This window comes from Peromyscus eremicus, chromosome 18 (genome assembly GCF_949786415.1).
Source record: "Peromyscus eremicus chromosome 18, PerEre_H2_v1, whole genome shotgun sequence".
NCBI lineage: Eukaryota > Metazoa > Chordata > Mammalia > Rodentia > Cricetidae > Peromyscus > Peromyscus eremicus.
The window spans coordinates 4,193,804-4,209,250 of NC_081434.1; positions in this window are offsets into that span (position 1 = coordinate 4,193,804).

The following is a 15,447-nucleotide window of genomic DNA, read 5'->3' on the forward strand; positions in this document are numbered from 1 at the left end:
ATGCCATCGGACTGGAGCTTTTCAAAGGATGATCTGTGAAAGCTCCGGGCTTATCCACCGGCTGGGGGCTAAGCAGCTAAGGTCAGCTGCTATGCCAAGCTGTTTCCCTGCCTGGCTCTCATGGCTTCCACGCACTGACTGTCTGGGATGTGACAAGAGCTGTAATGTTGCTGGTGTGAGGTCTCTCTTTAAAACACGTATAAAACCAGACCTTTCCTTGAACCCTCTTTCTGGGCTCCATTCCACTTCATTCTCCTCGTGACCAACAGGATTGAGACCCACAGGCTACAAGCCTGGCGTATCTTCAAACTAACCACTTAAATATTGTTTTCCAGGCGTAGTGCGTATGAATTAGTAGACACCGGTTTTTCTGTTAGTGAAAAACGTTCTTGAAGACCCGTTAGACTTATTCCTTCACTCCAACACCGGCTTAGTCCTCCAGTTTTATTTCAGGGATAATTTTCCAAATCAGATGACTTCTTAGGAAACATTAAGGACTTGAAATTTAGGCAATAAAATAAATCACTTGTTCCAGTAAACAACACCACACCCATGCATTCTTCAGTTTTAGATTCTGACTGTTGAGTTTGAGCCCAGTGCTCTGAAAAAAAAAAAAATCTAACAACAATAACAACAACAACAAAAAAACCCCACAAATAAAACAGAGAAGTCACCACACAAGATGGAAAGAGGTCCCAAGTTTTCACTGGAAGGTTCAGTCTACCTTGAAGGGGAGTGGTTAAGCTGTGTGATAATGTGCATTATATTTCTGATTTCCCTCAAAACCTATAAATCTGCATGCTTATCTTCACTCTTAAGCCCCAGATCCATTTTCTAGTCGCACGATTGAGGATTTACATGGAGGACATTCCTGTATAAATTAACGCAAAACTTCTTCAAAGTCTAATGACCAATTTGTGTCACAAGACTTCAAAACATGCTGGCCATGAAGCTTCCTGTGACATTCTGTGCTCGCTACCTCCCATTGGTTTACTTATTCCTTAAAGAGTTCATTTATGAATCCCTTGGCACATTTTAAAGGCATGAAGACACCAGAAATAGCCCAGGGAGGCTGTAGTCCAACAGCTACACCCTGGTTCTGTTCTTCCTTGAATGATTGCACTGATCTTTCCAGGGCCTTCTATTCTGTACCATTTCTCCTGGCATTCAGCAGCCATATGAATCAGAATCCTTTCCCCAAAAATGTTCAGAGACTTCTCACAGATAGGGCCATAACAGCCTGCATGGCGCCCTCTGTAGCCATGAAGGGCAGTGGTAGATAACAGGGCTTGTACCTCTGTCTGGGGAGCCAGAGCTCTGTCAGCTTGAGGGTGACAGACCCATTTTCTACCCATTATTTCCTTCACTTGTGAAGGAAGAGAAGTGGATTAGAAAAGTGCACTTCCCAAAGTCCTTTTCCCACTTGAAAATGTTACAGTCCAGTCAACTGGGATCTGCCCGAGCTAACAGAATATTCTATTTTCATACTCTGTGCTATTTCCTCTAAGCCAGTCTCTCTCTTTTTTTTTTTTTGTTTGTTTTGTTTTGTTTTGTTTTGTTTTGTTTTGTTTTTCGAGAGGGTTTCTCTGTGTAGCTTTGTGCCTTTCCTGGATCTCACTCTGTAGACCAGGCTGGCCTCGAACTCACAAAGATCTACCTGCCTTTGCATCCCAAGTGCTGGGATTAAAGGCGTGCGCCACCACCGTCTGGCCTCCATTTGTTTTTCAAAGAAATTATCCTTCTCCACCATTTCTTTCTCTCTCATTAAAATCATGCACATCTTTTATTGTTTTATTCAAATACCAGCTCTTCCCTTCAGGGTCATAAGTGACATCCTTCTGGTTAGAACACTTGTAGAGGTCTGCACACTCAATTCTCTTGAATCAAGTACCCAATACTTAAAGGAGCTTAAAGGTGCATACATTGTAAATTAGATATAATTACATTGAGAAATGCCATTTTATGACAAGCTCCTATTTCTCCAAATAATGACTGAAAAATGACCATTCTAAATAACACAGTGTGCTTTTGTTCAAAGCTTAATTTCTTACAGATTAACACAATCTGCTCAAGGGGGTGTTGCTTTATTGCTTACCCTTCATCTCTTTCCCTTCTCCTTTTTGCCCAGGTACCTTCAGAGCAATAAGTGATGGCAAAAAAAAAAAAAAATCACGGATGCCAAACTGAGAGGTCCTTCACCTCTTCATCCCTCAGCTCCGTTCTGAGCTGTGTTGTTTCCCATCATCTTTATTTGAAGGTTGCTTTTCTCTCCATATCATCACCTCATGCTGCTCCTCTAGCTTTGATAGACTGAGCTGTCCATGATCTGACTGATGACCTGTGATTTGGCCTTTTCTTTGCCCTGATATAAGGTCTCTTGGCTCATCTTTCTGGACACTGGGGTTTCCTCATTGCCTGCCCCCCCCAACCCCCATGCCATATATAACCCACAGAGAACCAGAGTTGGGAAAGGGGTCATCATGAGCTCTTATAAACAAAACATACACATGTCACTGATGTCATTTCCACCCTCCTGGAGTCACTTCATGTCATGGTACAAGAGTATCAACCATTCAGAAGACACAGAAATAATGGTGTCAGTCCAAAGCATGCTTGTGCTTATGATGGGTTATGTTTTACCTATTTGAGGAAAAAAAATTGTATTGTTCCCTACTAGAAGAAAGGTGTGTCCAAACTGTGGCTAACTTTCCAGATTATTCTATGCTACAAAATAATCTCCAAAACTTGAAAATCTTCTGCCAGATTTTTCTATGCCCGGATATTCAGTACTGATTTTTTTTCTCCTTTAACTCTTGCAGAAGAAGGGAGAAAATTGGGTATAGAGAATAAGTAGGGATTATTGCTGTGTTTTGGATCTAGAAAACATGAACGTTTGTTACTAAATAGATATTTGGGGACTAGGGTTAATTCCACTAGGACTGAATGAATTACAGTGGTTGGAGACTGAATGACTTGAAGACAATATCATCTTAAATTATACTTATAAAAGCGTAATATCTAGGGCCAGTGAGACGGCTCAGCTGGTACAGGCATCTCCGCCAAGTCTGAACACCTGAGTTCTCTCCCCAGGACCCACATGGTGGATGGAAAGAATTAACTCCCTAGGCAGTCCTCTGACCTCCATATGCATGCCATGGCATGTGTGTGCTGCACCAGATGTACTAAAAATGTTTAAAAAGTGTTATATGGAAAACTTAATAGCTTATTATCTATTGAGATTAGCGTGCAAGACACGGAAACATGAGCTAGGTTGCTATAAACACAAGAACTTTTCCTTTCCCAAGAAGCAGGCAGAGCAGTGACGGCAGTCTGTGGAGTGTCCCACTGCGCAATAGAGCCTAAGAACCAAACTCCTTCTATTTCCTGGTGTCAGTAGCCTTGGTACATCCTCGCGGTGACATGAAAAGCTCTACACTTTTAAAAATCTTGTCATTCTCCTAGACAAATATAGGAAAAGGATCCTCTCCTACCAAGTTTATACCTTTTATTGAGGAAGAGGCGTTGAAAGAAATTTCCGCATCCATATTATTGTTTAGGAACATGCTATAAGCTCTTCCCATCCCTTGCCCCACAGCTGCAGAGGCTTGCATAGCAGGCCTTTTCTTTTGGGCCACCAACCTGTTACCAAATCATGATCTGGTGACTTCTTATTAGTTATGAATGCTCGGCCTAGCTTAGACTGGTTTCTGGCTAGCTCTTATAACTCAATTTAACTGTTTCTCTTTCTCTACCTTTTTCCTTGGGGCTTTTTACCTTTATTTCTGTATATCCTATTTCTGCATGTTCTGTGTCTGCTGGCTGGCAGCTGCCTGGCTGGCCCCGGGCATCTCCCTCATTCTCTCCTCTCTTCTTCTTCCTCTGTTCTTTCCAAGCCTAGACTTCTCCTCCTACTTATTCTCTCTGCCTGCTAGCCCTGCCTACCCCTCTCCTGCCTAGCTATTGGCTGTTCAGCTTTTTATTGGCCCAATCAGGTGCCATAGGCAGACAAGGTGATACAGAGACACATGTTTACATAATTAAACAAATGCAGCATAAACAAATGTAACACACCTTTACATCATTAACAAAGGCAGCATAAACAAATGTAACACACCTTTACACAGTTAAAGTACTATTCCACAGCATAAACAAATGCAATACATCTTTGCCTAGTTAAAATGATATTCGACAACAGGCCTGGATACAATAAACATTACTTTTCTTACCTTGGCAGGTAAGACATGCAAAAAAAAAAAAAAAAAAAGGTTATAAATTTTTTTTTCCAACAGATGCAGATACCCACAGCCAAACATTAGGTGGAGCTTGGGGAATCCTGCGGAAGAGAGGAAGGAAAGATTGTAGGAGGCAGAGGGGTCAGAAAACTACAAGAAAACACCCACAGAACCAACTAACCTGGGCTCATAGGGGCTCACAGAGACCGAACTGACAATCAGAGAGTCTGCATGGGTCTGCCCTAGGTCCTCTGCATGTGTGCTATGGTTGTGCAGCTTGGTCTTCTCGTGGGACTCCTAACAGTGGGTGTGGGGGCTGTCTCTGACTCTTCTGTTAACTTTTGGGACCCCTTTCCTCATACTGGGTTGTCTTGTCCAGCCTTAACACTAGGGGCGGTGCCTAACCTTATTGTTACTTGTTATGCCGTGTTTGGTTGATATCCATGGGAGGCCTGCCCTTTTCTGAAGAGAAACAGAGGAGGAGTGGATGTTGGGGGCAGGGTGTGGGGGCAGAGGAGAGGTGGAGGGAGGGACTGGGAGGAGAGGAGGGAGGGGAAACTGTGGTCAGGATGCAAAAATAATAAAGTAAAAAAAAAAATGAAAAGAAAATCTGGTTTTCTTTGACTGCCTAGAACTCTCTTGAAATAAGGTATTCAATTTTGACTTTCTGTTTTCACAAGAAACAAGTGACAGAACAGGTGTTGCAGAGGGGAAAAAACATTTAGCCTGAAGGAAAAGAATCTGTAGGAAAGGACATCTTCAACTACTTGAAGGGCTGCTATGAGAAGGCATCTCTTGAGTTATTCCAAATACAGAGCTGGAATCAGGAAATGAAACTTACTGGGAAACACTTCATCGTCCATCTTAAAACAAACACATTTGTCCTCAAGAGAAAGAAATGTAGTAAGTTAGAGAGAAAAAAGCAACTTATTACGGGCAGGTGGAGAATAACGATCACCAAGCCTCAAAGCCATACCTGAATCTCTCATCTTTTCTTTTTCCATCTCTCCTTCTGTGTCCTCCTTATATGCACACACACACACACACACACACACACACACACACACACACAATCTTACATCTACTTCATTTGCACATTCATAGCACCGTTCTCTCTCCACACACCTGTTTTCTACTAAATTTATCTCCCATCCTTTTGCTCATGGCCCACCTCAAGCATTCCAGAAGAATGGATTCCCACAGTTCAACAACTCATTTCCTTGTCCCAAGTCCAAATTCCTGAGAGGAAAACATCCCACTGGATGGACAAAAATCTTTTGTCTTCCCCTGGTTTTATCAAATGTGCCCGGAAAAAAATAAGAGTACAGCATAGAGCTGTCCTTATTTACACTGTGAACAAGAAAGGCTTTCTCAAAGCGAGGCTTACTGAAGGAAGGCACAGCTTGGGTACATTCAGCCAGTGTTTCCAAGTCTGCTCTCCACGATCCATCTTACTCTCTACTGCTATGAAACAATCCTTTTCTACACTATGAACATGTATTACTCTTCACTAGTTAATAACAAGCTGACAGGCCACTAGCTGGGGAGGAAGTTAGGCTGGAATGTCAAACTAAGAATGCTGGGAAAGAGAAGGGATGAGTCAGGAGTCACCAGCCAGATGCAGAGGGAGCAGGAGATGAACATGCCATGCTAATAAAGGTACCACCACATGCGTAAATAGAAACATGGGCTAACTTAAAATGTAAGAGCTAGTTAGTAATAAGCCTAGCTATTGGCTGAGCTTTTATAATTCAGATTCAGCCTCTGAGTCGGTTATTTGGGACCAGGAAGTCAGGATATGGAAACATCCGTTGACACTCTACTGTCCATTTTCTCTGAAACACAGGTCTACTTATATCTTGCAGTGAACTATTCTCAATATCAAAGATCAGACTCTGTAAAACCCTGCCTGACACTCAATGTCTTCTATAATATAGTCTCAAGGCATTTCTGTAATTCTATGTTTAATTGCTTCACTCTCCAGCTCAAGCCAAAGAATTAGTCTACCCTTTCCTCCACAGTTTGTATGGCCATGGTTTACCGAGGTCAATCCTGCCTTTGTCCATTGCATTGGTATAATTGTGGAAAGTGTTTCCTTTATTCTCTTCTACATTCTGAGTTAGATGATAGAGGAGTCATCAATTCTTGAGTCTAAAGGTCCCTTCCCTTATCAAACTTACTTTTTTCAAACTCGACTATTAATATCTAGAAGGTATGCCGACATATTTTTACATACAATCTCCACTGACCTAATAAAATTATATTTTCTGCCTCCTAACTCATACAGCATTTTATTTGTTTCTCATCTGTATTATTTCTGGAACTTCTTTTTTTCAATTTATTGTAACTGAAACTTCTGACTATCCTTGCTTTCACTCAGACAACCCAGATTAATAATGAGAGGGGAGTCTTGCTGTGGACAGAGGTAAAGCTGAGCTGTGTTCAGAGAGTCTGAAACGTCACCATGCTGCTTACTGTCACCTTGAGCGCGCTAAGAAGCAAATTTGTGTTGATGAGTGAAACCCCTTGCAGTCTGCCATGAACTCAGTGGCAGACTACAGGAAACAGAAGTGAAATCCTTTCTTCCTTGTTCACTCATTGTCGTATCACTGTTAGCCTGGGAGAATGACAGACATCCATCAGCACGGCACAGCTGGTGCCGATAGTGGCAGCTTTGAGCACCGGGTTCCTTCAGCCACCTCAGACCTTCCCACCTTTGTTAGCAGCCACCTTGCTGGCACCTGAGCCATAGTACAACACAATTATAGACTAGAGACCTTGAACCCCGGCTTGGCCACGGCTAGTTTGGTATCCAGGGCAAATTCTTCCTTCCTTTCAAGTTCACTTCCTCACACACAAAAGTAATGCATGAGAGTGAAAATCCCACAGGGTACTTCTGAGAGCGAACAGAGATGTGTATATAGTGGGCTTTGCATGTTATATGTCTGTGTGCATAGTTTATCATCATAGGGCTTTAATTGCGTGACCTATGTATCTCTGAGGATTCGTGGGATAAAGCCACACAAGCACAAAGCAGTCCTTCAGAGTTGGAGAAATAGGTCCAGTCTCACATGCATAAGTCCTACTCCTTTTTTTTTTTAATATTAGAATGAGTAGTATAAAGTCAAAAATAACAAAACCATTTTGAACATGATAATTTTCTTTTTATGCTATTCAAATCACTGTTTTATTTGGTTTTTCAGTAGTGTACTGTTTGACTACATTGTTTCCTAAAAAAGCACAATGAAATCATTGTTTGGGATATTTATTATTTTACCTTTCTCGAGTGTCTTCGCTGGTTAGCTATGTGAACAGGGCAATTTTCATTATTATTACTTTATCGATGAAGGCTAACAGTTTAAGTGCTATCAGATTAATTGCTATGGAACCCTGAATGCTCAAGGTGACCTCCACCTTTGAGAAGTTCCTGCCTTCATCAGAAGGACTTTCTAATTCTTAATGGACCCTTTCAAATGTCTGTCACCAACTAATCCCCATGACCTATGTACCTGGCTCTAACAGTCCTGGCAGGATTGAGCACTGACTCTGGACTGACTGGCGTCTGGGCCTGACTGCTCTGTCGTGCAAGGCTGGCTGTGAAGACAGCTTCCCCACGAACTGTAAGACAAAGAGCTGAAAGTTCCGTCCAACACAAGAGCCTCTGCGAAGTGACCAACCCAACCCCCAGCTTTTTTTTTTTTTTTAATTGTACCGTCGATCAAAAGCGGCCGGGCAGGAAAGGAAAGCCGGGGTACAAAGTCAAAGACATTCAGTTTGTGGAGCTAAAAGTGACAAAGGTCAACGTGGCGGCTAGGGAGCATGGCGTGGAGTCTTTCCTGCCCCACCGAGCACATAACCGGATCGGCTGTCTGGCTATCAGAGCATCTGAACTCTCCACTGAGTGGACAGTTCCTATGTTGGACTCTAGTCACGCTGTTTTCTTCATGGAGAATTGTTACGCCCATTACTTTAGGTTGACACTCTACACACAAAAGTAAAGTTTGACTCGAATGTTATATTCCGTGTAAAATCTAGAGTGCCGTGCACATGTTAGGTGCCAGTGGTGACCTGCTCATCATTACCACTGCTCAGTATATACAAGGTAAACACTACATCCCGGGAGATGTTTAAGCAATGTCTCATTAACGAGTGTGTGCTGCAAATTAGAAACATCTGTTAGTAAGTCACATGGACAAAAAAAAAAAAAAAAATGAACTCGAAGACATCCTCAGAATTGCTTCCAAATCTGAGAGTTGCAGGTTCTATATTCCAGAGGTTAAAGGGTGTAGCATTTGTGACATGGAAACTGCGTTTTCAGAGAGAGTCCATTTAGTTTATTAAGATTCTTGAAAATGAAAATTCAAGTAATCCTCTGCTCGACGGAGAACATTTTCTTAATTTTCTATGGATTTTAAAAATTATATAATTGCAAATGTTCATTAGGATCTAATTAAATAGCCCTGTTTCCCTAGTTACTAATATGTGCCAGGGTACTGTAATTATACAAGTAATTATGAAAGGAAAATGTATGGCTTGGCAAGCTTATGAAAATTATTCTAGATACAGAGAAGGCTCCACTTTGGGGAAAAGACATTAAAATATAGCAGAGGAAAAAAAGAGAGAGAGGGAATCACATAATGGGATGGGAATATTACATAATGACACAAGGTACGTGAAAATGCCTACTCTCATTTCCCTGAAAGTAACAGAAGAATATAATACAATCTGCTCACCATCCACAGAGGGCCAAGTGTTTGGAGATGTTTTACGCCCTTTGCTTACTTACTGTGCCTCTGATTTCTGGCTAGCTCATGGCTCTGCATCAAGTTTACTTCATGGAGATTAATGCAATTTATACCTTATATTTTATTTTATGATATACTTAACAATAAGTGGAGCATAATTAAGGCTGTGTGAGATCGAGGGAAAATGCCCAGAAACTAAATACCTTTAAAAAAATGTGTTCTTTGCATTTAATAGCATCTGAACTATTTAAACAGCTTAAATTAAATTAAAGTTAATAGAGTTTAATTAAAGTTATAGTCAAAGGAGAAGTATTCCCTCTCATAAAAAGAGAGTGTTGTGCTGGGGTCATGAGCATGTTTTCTTCTTCAGGACGAAGGACTTGCTCTTAGCTGAATAGCACTGTGTGCACGCCAAAGAATCTTCCATGTTCTCACATCAAACTCCTGGTTCAAGGAAAATCTCAAAGATGGTCTGACCTGTCAAAACAAAATTCTATTGTTTTTCACATCTAAATGCAGTCAATCAAAATTGTCATACCAGCAATAAATGATTGATAGAACGTTCACATGGAGAAGAGCCTGGCTAGCTAATCTCTGTCACACAAGGACAAAGACGCTGCTTCCTAAAACAAGTGGGGACTTGCTTCAGACTTTTGTTTGTTTTTCCTACAAGTCCTGCTACGGTAGCATCAGATCCTCAGTGGATGAGAGCCAATTTCTACCTAAATGGCAGAGAGAGGAAAATGCAGGAAACTTAGAGATGCTTTGAGCCAGCAAGATGAGCCTGGCTGAGAGTGAGCAACCTTGATCTCTGATTGGTTCAGGCTCAGCTTTTTGTTTTGTTTTGTTTTTGTGTTTTGAGATGGAGTCTTACTATGGTACCCATTTAGTCCTGACCTCCTGAGCTTAAATGATCCTGCCACCTCACCCTCTGGAGTAGCTGAGGCATGCTACTATCCACCCCTGGTAGGCTCCCGTTCTGGCTGGCTATACTGCCGTGGCTTTTGTCTAGGTACATGGATTAACATGGCATGCAAGCCAAATACCCACATTATTTCCTTAATAAGTCCAATTGTAAGGGGTGGAGAGATGGCTCACTAGTTAAGAGCACTGATTGCTCACCAAGAAGATCTAGGTTCAGTTCCTAGCACCCACATAGCAGCTCACAACCACCTATAATTACAGTAACAGGGTACCCAACGCCTCTCTGATCTCCTCGGGTTCCTGCACACACAGTACAAATGCTATTCTTAGACACACACACACACACACACACACACACAAATCTTTAAAAATAAATAAATAAATAAATAAATCCGAATCTTTAGAGCAACAATATGGAATTAATTTCTTTTCTTTTTTTTTTGTAGAGTTAGTTTCTAATGTAATTTCATTGAATGTTCATCTTTTTTTTTTGGGGGGGTTTTTCAAGACAGGGTTTCTCTGTGTTCATCTTTATCCTTATTGGTAAATGCAATTTTTTTTTACTCTTCCTTATATTTTATTATATATTTTAAATTCTTAAAATTACACTTCATTTTATGTATAGCAAAACAATTTTCGCATTAAATAACATTATAATACAATGATTAAAAATAGATTTAAACAGAAGAAAAAAATGGAAAGGAATCTGGTTACCTAATCTCTGCTCTTGAAAAGAAATTAAAAAAAATTACTTTTTCTAAGAGGGTCGATATGACAAATATATTCAGTGACAACTCGTATTGAATTACTAGTGCCCTGATGTTCAACGGAATGAAGAAGCAAGTCCCAAAATGATGGAGTTAAAAGGAGAAGAAGAGGAAAAGAAGGAGGAGGAGCAGGAGGAGGAGGAGGAGGAGGAGGAGGAGAGCAGAAGAGGAGGAGGAGGAAGAGGAAGAAGAGGAAGAAAAAAAGCTTTTTAAATAATGAAAGTTTAAAATAAATAAAAATAAACACCAATTATTCATCTTCCCACACATAGTGAGGCTGAGAGAACACACAGACATTAAGGACTATCAAACTACAAACTGAACTCATTTTCTTGTTGTCTTGGGTTGGGTGCCATGAGGCTATCCTGCTGCTGAGTGACAGTGACATGGCAAGGACAATGACCCCGATGAGAAGACAGTGACGGGAAGTCTAACCCTCAGTGCATGGAGGCGGAACTGCCCAACTCTACTTCTGCTGTGGGCTCGGTCATGGCATATCTCAAGTTTTCCTTTGTCGTCACTGGCGCAGCAAATGTTGCTTAGAGAGTGGCACAATGCGAGGCCTAAACAATGAAGGAAAGAATTAATTGGTGAAAGAATATATATTTCACATGACTGCAGTCAGTGCTTGACAAAATCCCCAGTTAAAACCAAAGGCTTCAGCTGGGTGGTGGTGGCACATGTCTTTAATCCCAGCACTCAGAGGTAGGCTGATCTCTGTGAGTTCGAGGCCAACTTGGTCTACAGAGCCAGTTCCAGTACAGCCAGGGCTACATAGAGAAACCCTGTCTCAAAAAATAAAAATTAAAAAAAACAAAAAAACCACAAATGCTTCTTTGGGTTACCTGGTACTTGAAGGCAGCAGAACAATTCTCTTTGTTTTTTAACAATAACAAAAAAACAAAACCAAAAAAAAACCCAAGCAATTTATTTTTCTGCTAGCTTAAATGCCTATTGTTATAACTAAATCTTAAAATGGATCTTAAAAAGAACCTTTCCGATTTCTTTAAATTATATCCATTTTCAAATGTGACTTTATGATGACCGTGTTCTTGATATTATTCTTCAGTTACCAGCCTCTTCTGTAAAATACACCGCGATTAAGATATCTTTATCGTCTCTCTGTCAAAGCGATTTAGAGAGCTTAATCATCTCTGTCAAAACCAGCAACAGGGTTGAGCATTTAAATGAACATGAAGAGATGTGATGCTGGTGATGCTTCTGACTGACCGGGTGAATCCTGGCAAACTACTTAGCTTGTCTGGTCCTTCGTCGATTTCATCTCTAGAAGAGAGGTTCTCCTGAGTGCTGTCGTAAGAACCACATGAAATGAGTGTATGTTATAAGATACGGTATCAGTGTAAGAGGTTTCTGCAATAATTACGTAAACTATAACTTGCAGGTTAGACCAGTTAGAGATTAGATAATATCTACAGAGAACAGTGTATTAAAAAAAATATGAAACTTGGTGTCAAGAAACAGATATTCATGTCTCAATAGTTCTGTTTGATGACCCAGACCAGAGTTCTTCATTCAGCTTGTTTCCCTATCTATAGACAAGATGATTTATAATCTAATAAGATGTATGTAAGAGCATTTGGTAAAACGATTAGCCTACATAGGTATCACCTATAATTCTTATTAGCTATTGAGTTTACAACATAGGCATGCCAGAAACCATATACTATGGTGGTATTGTGTTCCCAGAAATATTGTGCACTCCAATAAACTTATCTGGGGTCAGAGAACAGAACAGCCACAATACTAAACATAGAGGATAGGCAGTGGTAGCACATGCCTTTAATCCTAGCATTCTAGAGGCAGAGATCTGCCTGGATCTCTATGAGTTCAAGGCCACACTGGAAACAGCCAGGTGTGGTAACAAGAACCTTTAATCCTAGGAACTCCAGAGATCCAAAAGAACATAGTTAAAAAACTATATTCCAGTCAGGCAGTGGCAACACATGCCTTTAATCCCAGCACTCAGGAGGCAGAGGCAGGCAGATCTCTGGGAATTCGAGGCCAGCCTGGTCTACAGAGTGAGTTCTAATACAGCCAGGGCTGTTACACAGAGAAACCCTGTCTCGAAAAACCAAAAAAGAAAAAAACAAAACAAAACATTAAAAAATTAAAGCCAATACTCCTCAAATTATTCTGAAAAATAGAAACTGAAGGAATATTTCCTAGTTCTTTTTTTGAAGCCACTATTACCCTGGTACCAAATGATCCAACAACAAAAGTAAGTTATAGACCAATATCCCTTAGGAATACAGATGCAAAAATTCCCAATAAAACACTTGTAAAGCCAATACAAGAATACATAGAGAAGATTATCTGCCATGATCAAGTGGGCTTCATCTCAAAGATGCAAGGATGGTTCAAAATACATCCAAACTTTTAAAAGATATTGCGTGCAGGACAAGCTGAGCATAGAGGAAAAGAAATTGTGGTGACCTAATCATGAATTTATTTGAGAAAACACCGAGAAAGAGGCAAATCTATTGATGGGATGGTGTCTTAAAAATGGTTAAGTTCAAACGTGTGTCACAGTTGGAACACAGAATTATGAGGCTGATCAGATGCCTCCATGAGTAAATAAATGTGCCAGTCCCAAGCCTGAGGAATCGAGTTTAATCCTCTAACTCCAATCAATAACCACAAGGTGTCTTCTGACCTACACATATGGCAGTATACACTCAGAGATCACACACACACACACACACACACACACACACACACTAAATAAAAACAATAAATATGTTTTAAAAGCATGTAGCATGACAATAAAACCATTATGATGCAAGGTGCCAAGCTTAGGAAGCAGGAGCAGAAAGCTCTCAGTAGATTTGCATGAGGAAATCAAGAGATAAATTAAAGAGAAAATGGGATGATACTACGTGTGAGGAATCCAACTGTTCTGCCCTTCCATTCCAGCAACATTCTGGAAAGGACTGTAGCCCAAGGGAGTTCCCATGTCCATCATGAATCCAGAGTCTTCAACCAAAACATGGTTCTGGGATGCAACAGACACATGGATTGGATCTAAACCTTCAGAATTCCACTTAGTTTGAAAGCTCCCATCTTTTTCCAACTATGAGATCCAATCTTTCCTCGAAAGAGCCAGGAGAGAGAGGAGTTAAGACATGGGCATGAAGGCCTCTTGACGGGACTTAGATGATGGTTCCAGTGTCCACCTTCCTGGTTTCTAGTCCTGCTTCTTCTATCAGATGGGAGGGAATCTGTGGGAGAGTTTCTTAGATTCTCTGAACCTTAGCAAAAGAGGAATTACAATTTTGTAAGGATCAGTTGAAAAGATTACATGCTTATAATATGGTGGATTTTAAACACTGGCTACTCATTTGTTTAACCTCTTCATTTCAAGAAAGTTATTAAGCAATATCAGAACAGAGAATCACAATGAAGAGCTTGCGTTTTTAAAGTCTAGGCTCATATATTCCTTTATCAAATTCTTTTGCTGTTCATAGAATCAGTTTTAACTGGCACTCATTCTGGAGAGCAGGAAACCAAAATATAGGGAGATACCACAACCCATGTAGCCATATAAGACAGTGAATTCTCCCAGCTTCCACTGGGGGCGTCTTTTGAGTCTAGGAGCATGGAGCACTAGCCTGGTCAGGATCTCTGAGGTAGACAGGGGCCAGCCTTTGTCATGTATGGCTTCATGGAAGTCTCACAACAACTTCACGATAAAGTCAGTATAGGAGTTGTCGCTCCCAAAAGTTAAAGAATAAGCATGCCTAAGGTTGATCAGCTGTCGAGGAATGAAGCCAAGCTTGAACCCAATTGGTTTCATATTTTATGACTAAGTTAAACCATGAATAAGAACGTCATACAGAATCAGAACGTCTTCAAATAACTGATAATTTCATAAACAATCGCAAGCCTTCCTATATCCAGGATAAGGAGAAATGGAGGACGTGGAAGGACAGTACTAAGTCAGTACCTTCACACCTGAGCTACTGTGCCAGGTACTTTTCATGTCCGTCCATCACCTCGCCAACCATGGGAGCTGTGCGTTCTGCCCCCCTTTGAAACCGACACTAGAAGGAAAGTAAAGCCAGTGGCAGAGCCAAGACCTGAGGCTCTCAACCTTTCAACCACTTTTAGCACTTCAAGATTTTAAGCTGAAGGAAACGTAGACGTCTCCACCAGCCCCCATGCTTGCCTACAAGCAAGCAAAATCCAGCTTGCGAGAGTCCATGATCTCTCTATGTCACCTTAAAGGGTTAACACGTTCTCTGCCCCCAGGGAGCTCAGACCATTCTTAAAACCAACTAAGCAGGAAGCAGCCCAAGGGGACATGTGTTTAAGGGAGGCTTTGCCACATACAGAAGAGGCCTTCTCCTCCCTATAGGTTCAAGTGAAGCTGAAGACAGAGAGGCAAGTGGTCCAAGCTTTTACACATCCATGCAGGAAAGAGTTGTTGGGATGCTGGAAAGGGCCACAGTGTGTGGAGGAGGGAAGGGACCGTAAGTGGGCTGCGAATACTAGAAAATGTGATGGAAGTAGAGAGGAGAAGAGTTGGGAGTGGCCAAGTTTAAACGAGGATGGAGTAGGATAGGAGTAGGGCGGGGCATCTAAAACTAAGGGCTATGAAGAAGCCATATGGAAATTTTCCTATTATAAGATGAATAAGAATGTAATTTAAAAGCAAAATTTGATTAGCAGTACCATGCATAGTAGATAATGGTGAATCCAGGAGCCATGGAATAATAAATGAAAGTGTCCTGCACGGAGCACCTCTCTGTGAGTTGTTGC